This window comes from Crocuta crocuta, unplaced genomic scaffold, assembly GCF_008692635.1.
Source record: "Crocuta crocuta isolate KB4526 unplaced genomic scaffold, BGI_CrCroc_1.0 scaffold322, whole genome shotgun sequence".
Lineage (NCBI taxonomy): Eukaryota > Metazoa > Chordata > Mammalia > Carnivora > Hyaenidae > Crocuta > Crocuta crocuta.
This window is the reverse complement of record NW_027532592.1, coordinates 5415603-5424228: the sequence shown is the minus strand read 5'-3', so window position 1 is coordinate 5424228 and position 8626 is coordinate 5415603.

Below are 8626 nucleotides of genomic sequence, written 5' to 3'. Positions count from 1 at the left end.
TAGGCCCTGGTTTGACATAAGTGTGCCTTGCAACTCTCATTGTGGAACCACTTCAACCCATCTCCCAATACAGTGACACCCCCTATGGCACGTTCCATAGGGAGATTTTTTCTCAGCTCCTTCTGAAGTCTGTCTATGTAATCATGGCTCAGGAAAATGTCAACCTTAGACCCTTTCTCTGCCTGAGTTTCCTGCATGATCAGATCAGTGTGATTGTGACCCAGCTTGGTTTAAGGCAGCCACTAAGCTGGCCTCCACCCCAGTCTCAACCTCTTTCTTGGAGTTCTCTTCAACTTACCTAAGGGCAAATGAAGTGAGAAATGTCTGATGGCTTCATTGCTTTACTCCCTGCACCCGCCCTGTCCAATCTCTGGAGCCAAAAAAAAGGATTGACTTCTTCCTTTTCTTTTCTTTCTATCTTCCTTTCTTCTTTTTCTTTCTTCCTTCCTTCCTTCCTTCCTTCCTTCCTTCCTTCCTTCCTTCCTTTCTTTCTTTCTTTCTTTCTTTCTTTCTTTCTTTTCTTTCTTTCTTTTCTCCTGCTCATTCATTATACCCTGGCTGCCTGGGAGTTGCCTAGACCTCATGGCAGAAGAGCTGTTTTATCAACGTTGGAAGAGTCCCAGAGCACAAGCCCTCCAGCCCGAGTTGTTCATATGATAAAGGCAGCAATGAGGGAATTGGGGAAAACTTTCCTATTAATGCCTGCTTGGCTTTCCAGACCATTGTTCAAAATCTGTTTAGCGTCCTAGAAGCTGACTGTTTCCTATCTTTCTTCATTGAATTCCTTGTGCAACAAATCATAATCTTTCCCTAGGTTAATGGATGGATGAATGTATTTGGAGCACTAAGATGATCTTACATTCTAAGAGGTCAAATAAGGAGTGTATCATTCCAAAGTATTATATCATTGAAATTAGTCTCTTAATTTATTCAATAGTTGTTTGTTTGTTTGTTTGTTTCATGAAGACAGCTGAATAAGGGGAAGTTTTTGAGGGAAATAATATTATGATGGGTTGGTATTAATGCAGGAGGAAGGTTGTAGAAATGCATTTCATGAATGTGTCCAGGATTAACATAGCCCAATATTACAATGGTAATAAAAGACCTGAAGCATGAATCAGTCTGCAATCCTGGAAGAAGGTTCGGAGAGAGGATTGGAGTGAAAAGTTAGAGTAATGTTTTTGCATTATCTGAGCACTGGAACTTCAAAAGTCAGTACTTTTGGTCAAATGGCACCAGAGAGTGTAGAACCGTGTTCTGAAACAGAGCAAATTTATTTTATTGTCTATGTGTAGTTCCCTTGACCTTGGGACCAGACTCCAAATTCAGGAGGTGCTAATGGTGAAGGGTCCAGCAGAATGCCCCAGAAAGAATGAAAGGGAACAACTCAAGGGAAACATGCATACAAATATTAAGCAACTGAATAGAAACTTTATATTTTATTAACAAATGGATGATTGCTTATGGTCAGGAACGTATACCTACAATTTAAATGCCATCTTACTACCTACAAAGGCATGGAACACTCATAGGTAATTTACTCTTGACTTTGAAGCATATTGTATAATGTTAGAATTGTATTTTTTTCATAATTATGTTATCCTACGGCTGACATTGTCGTTTCTTGAGTGTGCACTGACTAGTAAAAGGGTGCAAGAAGAAGTTAGGAAAACAAGCCAACCTACCATTAAAACGTTCCTCAGAGAATGGAATGTGCACTTCATTTATTGACTACACATTGGATTCAGAAAACAATCCCACACACTTGTGTATATAGAATAAAGATTGTGCTGATTCCTATCCTCAAGGAGATTAAGGTCTAATGGGAGGGAAATAAAATACATAAAATTAACATAAATACATACAGATGTCCACAGCAATTACAAGAGTGAGGTGGTCATATGGAATCAAGAATGAGGCTGATTAGTTGGGAAATGATTAGGTAAACTTCAAAAATATATGTAGAGAAAATAGGGATGCAGTATTCAAGGTGGTTATCAAGGTACATGATATTCCCTAAATCTATACCTGTAGCATATAATCCCCAACATCTAAGGGACTTTATTTCTAGGACTCATTTCCTACCTAATACCCAAAATACCTGCAGGGTTGAAGGATCTGTTATGAGCCCTCCCTATTGCTATTTCTCTAACAACACCAAAATTAATTATGAGAGCTTGTTATAGGGTGATAGCAGATATATGTATGAAGATACGTATCAGAAACTCAAATCTGTCAGGCACCCACAGTTGTGGTGTGGAGAAAGTAGAATATTCTCTTGGCAGGTCATCTGCAGCCACAGCCCCTGAAACACTTCCGTTGGTCCTGCTTCTCTTTACCAACACAACATACATCCCAGTGAGTATGTATCTGTGCCCTGGGGCAGCTGCAGAAGAGAATATATTATGACCTATGTTGCAGCTGGATAGAAACAGGTTTTTAACCAGCCATTCTTTTCCCGGACAGAGGAATCAGGAAGAGGATCATCTTCTGTTTGTGAGGAATGCTGAAGACATAGTTTCAAAGAAAGGTAGGAATTAAAAGCAGAAGGAAATGAGAAATCACACTCTTTGTCCAAAGAGGCATCCAGAGAAGACATCCCATTAGAGGAGAAAAGAACCGGAAATAAAAAGAAACACCAATATAGCACAGTCTAGAAAGAGCTTCGCAAGGCTCTGGAATCCTACAGGCTGCTGCAGCCATTTGCCAAAAACCCACCCAGCAGTTCCCTGGGAAAAAAAAAAAAGCCCATAGGGACTGAAAACATTGACTAATAATTCTTGAATCCATCTCCACAATATTATTCATCTCTGCCAAGGTCAAGTTTGGTCACTGCATGGCTGGAGGTCTGGGCATGCTGTTCCCAGTTTTATTTTTACAGTAGTTATGGAGCTTTCAAGGGCCCTCCTGTCACTTATTACCCACCCACCCAGACCACCCACCCACGTTCCCACACACAATATGTCCAGACACACCCACAAATACCCGGATTCTTTAAACCTTATGGTGATTCAGGCTACAGGAATATTGTTTGCTCCAAATGACTTTGTTCCACATACTTGGAGTTTCCCAAAATAAATCTGTTTCCCTCTGGAGACCAATCTGTGGATCTTTCCACTCCGCAAACATTTACAGAGCACCTACTGTGTGTAGGGCACAGATGGATGTAGGAGCTAAAGAAGGCTCACCGGGAGGCAGCGAAGTGAATGTGAGCCCCATCCTGTGAGGAGGTGGCCTTGCTTCCCGTAACCAACCGGATGTTGAGGGGAAGGGACGCCCTATCGGAATGGAGGCCACTTCTCTCACCCACCCTTCCTTCTCCCTCCTTCCAATTCCTTCCCCTTTAATTCATTTCTACATCTTTTGTGTCTTTCTCACTCTGTCCTTTCCTTCCTTCCCCTTTCTCTCTCTCTCTCTCTCTTTTTTTTTCCCGTAGAAAATGGGAGGTTTCTAAAACTATTTCAGAGACTTGGGAGCTATCACCATGCTTTTCTTGCCTCCTTAATAAACTACCCACGGAATAGGCCCCGTGGCTATACAAGCTCTAAAAACATAAAAGGAGGGGGAAATACTTGTCCTGACTCAGAAAAACTGACTTTGAGGAAACTACCTTCCTCCACATCCGAACACCNTCCGCCCCCCCCCGCGCCCCCCCCCCCCCCCCCCAGGCCCTGAGCCCTTAGGATAATTTATGAGGTGTCAGGATATTCCGGCCACAAGGTCAGAATAGAATGGTTTTTACACTTCAGCTGCCATGAAAGAGAAACAATTTAATTCTGTTTTACTCTGGCACTGTCTGTTTTCACAATGAACAGGGGATTTAGATCTCCCCGAGATTATTTGTCTAAGCAGAGACCCAGCCTCTGCTGCGTCTGGAGAGTCTGATTTGACTCTGGCTGCCTTCTCCTTCCTTCCCAGCTGGAGAAGAAGGCACTCGCCTTTCCTCTTGTACCCAAATGAGATCGGAATCCATTTCACCCAGGCAGTTGTGTGCCAGCGAATAAAGCCGATATCTCGAGTCACTCCATCCTCTCAGTTTTAGTGGGAAAGAGTGGTTCGGGCATGTAAGAGGTGGGAGAGGGCCCTCTCCTAAACTCAGCAGGCCCGAGTCTGCCAAGTCGTGGTCTTGAGTCTGGAGCAGTGTTTCCCTTGGCCTGAAAGCACAGCCTTCTGGCTCCTCCTGTAGCTACAGAACTGAAGACATTCCGCTGAGTGGCCTGGAGGTCTGCCTGCCAGCAAAACCCAATGTCTCCGCGGAGAGATCTCCGAGTGGGAGTGCCATACTCCCGCACTGCCTGGGCAGCCAAGGGGACAAATGCAAGGCAAGCCAGCTTCTCAAGACCCCACCAACCCCCTCCTCTAAGCCAGACTGGGAAGGTCAGCTGAGAGTCAGAGCAGGACAGATGAGCCCATTATGGAACAGTTGCCCAGGATGCTCACTAGGTGGAGAGGGGATCCCGGATCCTGGGACCTAAAGCAACAGGCCTTCTCGGAGCAACCCATGCGATCTGTTGTGTTACACTCATCTCTTAGGGCTTGGCCAAGTGGCAGGAACAGTAACAGGATAACATAGAATTCATTGATCTTTTAAAGTAATTACTAAAAAAAATAAAAAATAAATTAAAAAAAATAAAGTAATTACTGGGAATGAGACAAATTTCCACATGCTGATAGGTAACAATCTTTAAAAAAACATCAAGTGAGGGGCGCCTGGGTGGCTCAGTCGGTTAAGCGTCCGACTTCGGCTCAGGTCATGATCTCACAGTTCGTGGGTTCGAGCCCTGCATCGGGTTCTGTGCTGACAGCTCGCTCGGAGCCTGGAGCCTGCTTCAGATTCTGTGTCTCTCTCTCTCCCTGTTCCTCCCCTGATCACACCGTCTCTCTCTCTGACTCTCAAAAATAAATTAAAAACATTAAAAAAATGTTTAATGTTTATTTTTGAGAAAGAGAGAGAGAGAGAATGAGTAGGAGAGGTCAAATGTGTCAAAAATACACATTAAAAAAGTTTAAAAAAAACCATTACATTAAGCGAGACAACCAGAGGTACAATACAGTGAGATTAGTATGCTACAATGTGTATACAAAGAGGCCTTTATATATTAATATACACTTATAGGAAAACAGAAGAAGCTTTTGGGGGTTTTGTGTTTAGAAAAGAGATCTAGAAGCTGCACGGTCAGAATTCAGGTGGAGATTTTCTTCTCGCTTGCATATTCTTTTGGATTTTACAAAAGAACATTTTTTAACCAAGAACTCATATTACCTTTACAGAACAATTTTTCATTAAAAAGTTCGAGTAAAACCCCAGAGAACAGTAAAGGAAAAGGAGTTGTAATAAGAAAAGCAAACGATTGAAGTTTAAACTGCCACTTTATGTTGGGCCAGCCGATTCTCAAAAAAACCACTCCCCTCAATCAAAGCATTGAATTATTGGTGGGAAGGGTAAAGGAGCTATTTGGTAAATGACTTCTCCAAGTTCCCTGAATAGTAGTGCTTAAATGTGTACAGCAGAGTTCTCCACTTTCATGTGGGTGAAAAGATTAATCCCCCAAAACAGGGCTCGGTCCATGCATGCAGCCTCCTGCAATTTAGCATCCAGGAAGCCTCAGTTTCAAGCAACGTGCAGAGTCAAACTGGTTTGCTCTGCCCTTGCCACAGTTTCTAATGTCCTTTCTCTATACTAATTGTCATAGCAATGCTTACCCTTTGCATTTCCAGAATGTCATTGATCCAAGGCAGGAGTGGGGGTGGGGTGGGGGGGAGAACGATAGATCCTAGGTCAAACGACAGGTGATACAGCACCAGCTGTCTCTGGCATAGCTTGGTAAATCTTTTAATATCTCTGGGCTTCAGTTTTCTTGTCTGTGAAGAGAAGGAGTTGAATGAGATGCAGTACCTTCAGATGTTCTAAATGCTACAGGTATCTCATTCCTTGAAAATACAATGATCAGGCTGCCGGAAACTGACAGCTGGGACATACTGCAAGCCAGTCATGGGGTCTGAACTTCAGGTGATTACACGCATGAAAGTATCTTCTGACTTGCTTCTCTGTCAATTAGAGATCATGGAATTGTTATCACAAAGATGCTGTCCTCTGGGTGCCTGAGTGGCTCAGTCAGTTAAGGTTGGATTCTTGGTTTTGGCTCGGTTCATGATCTCACAGTTTGTGAGTTCGAACCCTGTATTGGGCTCTGTGCTGACAGTGTGGAACCTGCCTAAGATTCTCTCTCTCCCCCCCCGCCCCCCCACTTGTGCTTACTCTCTATTTCTCTCTCTCTATTTATCTCTCTCAAAAGTAAGTAAAACTGAAAAAAAAAAAAAAAGAGAAAACAAGGTTCTGGAAGCTCATTCTGTTCTGCCATATGACAGAAGAAACTACTACATTGTGAAGTGAGGGCTCAAGACCTGGGGTGGCTGGCCCACTGCCGGCCACATCAATCATCTGGTAAGTGGAAGTTGTCACTGAGGCCTACAACCCTGGGTAGACAAGACATGCTCCCTAGATGAAGGCCCGTCTTCCCAATCTCCATCCCACTGCAGCTGGTCTGGGAAATGAGAAAGTACTTTCTTCATGTTAGGACAAGTTACTCTGGTAGAGTAGCCTGGTACCGCTGTCATGGTCCCCATGAAGCAAAGAGGCCCGAGTGACTGTGAGAAAGAAAGAATAAAAGAATCCTTAGGACAACAGCTCCCAGGAGCCCACTCTACTCGAACCTCAGATGGGAAACTTAAAAGAACTCAGTTAAGGGGCACCTGGGTGGCTCAGTCAGTTGAATGTCCGACTTTGGCTCAGGTCATGACCTTCACAGATCGTGGGCTCCAGTCCCGTATCGGGCTCTGTGCTGACAGCTAGCTCAGAGCATGGAGCCTGGTTCAGTTTCTCTGTTTCCCTCTCTCTCTCTGACCTTCCCCTGCTCATGCTGTCTCTCTCTCTCTCTCTCTCTCAGAAATAAAAATAAAACATTAAAAAAAAAAAAGAACTCAGTTAAGACAACACCTGAGTGGTTCAATCAGTTAGGCCTCTGACTTCAGCTCAGGTCACAGTCTCACAGTTGGTGGATTCGAGCACCAGTTCGGGCTCTGTGCCTACAGCTCAAGGCCTGGATCCTGCTTCAGATTCTGTGTCTCCCTCTCTCTCTGTTCCTCCCCAGCTCATGCTCTATCTCTCCCTCTCTCTCAAAAATAAATTCACGTTAAAATTTTTAATTAAAAAATTAAAACTCAGTTACCAGCCAAACTGAAACATATCTCATTCATTCTCTGCAAATTTCTCCTCCTCTAACATGTTCCTTTTCCAAATATAACTATTCCTCATTTCTTTCCCCAAATATTCCAATTGATCATGGCCATGAGTGACCTATTCTCCTCCACCTTATAACATAGTCTTGATTGGTTTTTCCTGTTAGTTGTGCTTTTGAATTTATAGCCTTGCCACAACTTCTATACTCTAATATAGTGGTGAAAAAGACATATTCTAAAGGGATACCAGAGAGTAGTGGTTCAGAACATGAACTCTGGAGCTAGAATGCCTAGTTTAAATTCTAGCCCTGGCGTTGACAAGATGGCAGCTGCCAAATGGACCATCATTGGCTTTGGACCTGCTACTCATGGAGGAGTGGGCCCTACCCCATCACAAGAGGGCTGCTGGTCCTTTAGAAAATTCTAATGATGAGCAGCTCTTGATAAGATATCCAAAAATTTTTGAACTAGACTGGTGAATGCTCTAGCTGGTAGTAATGGAATGAAATTATGGATTCCAGTGGAGGAAAAGCAAACTTATGGCTGCCAGCTTTAAGATATTTGGCTGTGGTTCTGAAATTGGCCCAAGCTCATTAGCCATTGAATAAGTTAAAGGAAAATGACTGAAGAATCTATGACATCAAAAGCACAGACATTGCCAAGGAACTGTGTCTTCCTCCCATGGAGGCCGCACTGCACCACACTAACCAAAGATCATGGTGGCCCTGGTAAGCTATGAACTAGAAAAGAATGTCAAGAAATGAGAGATAGAGAGGCACCTGGGTGGCTCAGTCTGTTAAGCTTCTGACTCTTAGTTTCAGCTCAGGTAATGATCTCATGGTTTATGGGTTCGAGCCCCATATCAGGCTCTGTGCTGACAGCGTGTAGCCTGCTTGAGATTCTCTTTCTGCCCCTCTTCTGCTCGTGCGCACACACTTGCACTCTCCCTCTCTCTCTCAAAATAAATATATAAACTTTAAAAATGTTTTTTAAAAAGAGGAAGAAGAAGTTAGTTAGGGAAGAAACAAGCCAACGGGAAAACCTCCATTGGATCTAGCTTTCCGTGTAGCTGCCTTAAATGTCAAAAGGCTGGTTACATTGCAGTTAAGGGGCCATGGGATACATACAACATTCAGCCACTTATAAATTATTGCTGTAATGCAGGTGACAGTTAAATGACTTAACATAGGTACAGTGCTAAGAAAGGTGCCTGACATATAGGAACTGTATTTCAAGAAAATTTTTTTGATGTTTATTTATTTTTGAAAGAGAGAGAGAGAACATTAGTGCAAGAGAGACAGAAGGAGAGGGAGACACAGAATCCAAAGCAGGTTCCAGGCTCTGAGCTGTCAACACAGAGCCTGACGCGGGGCTCAAACTCATGAAC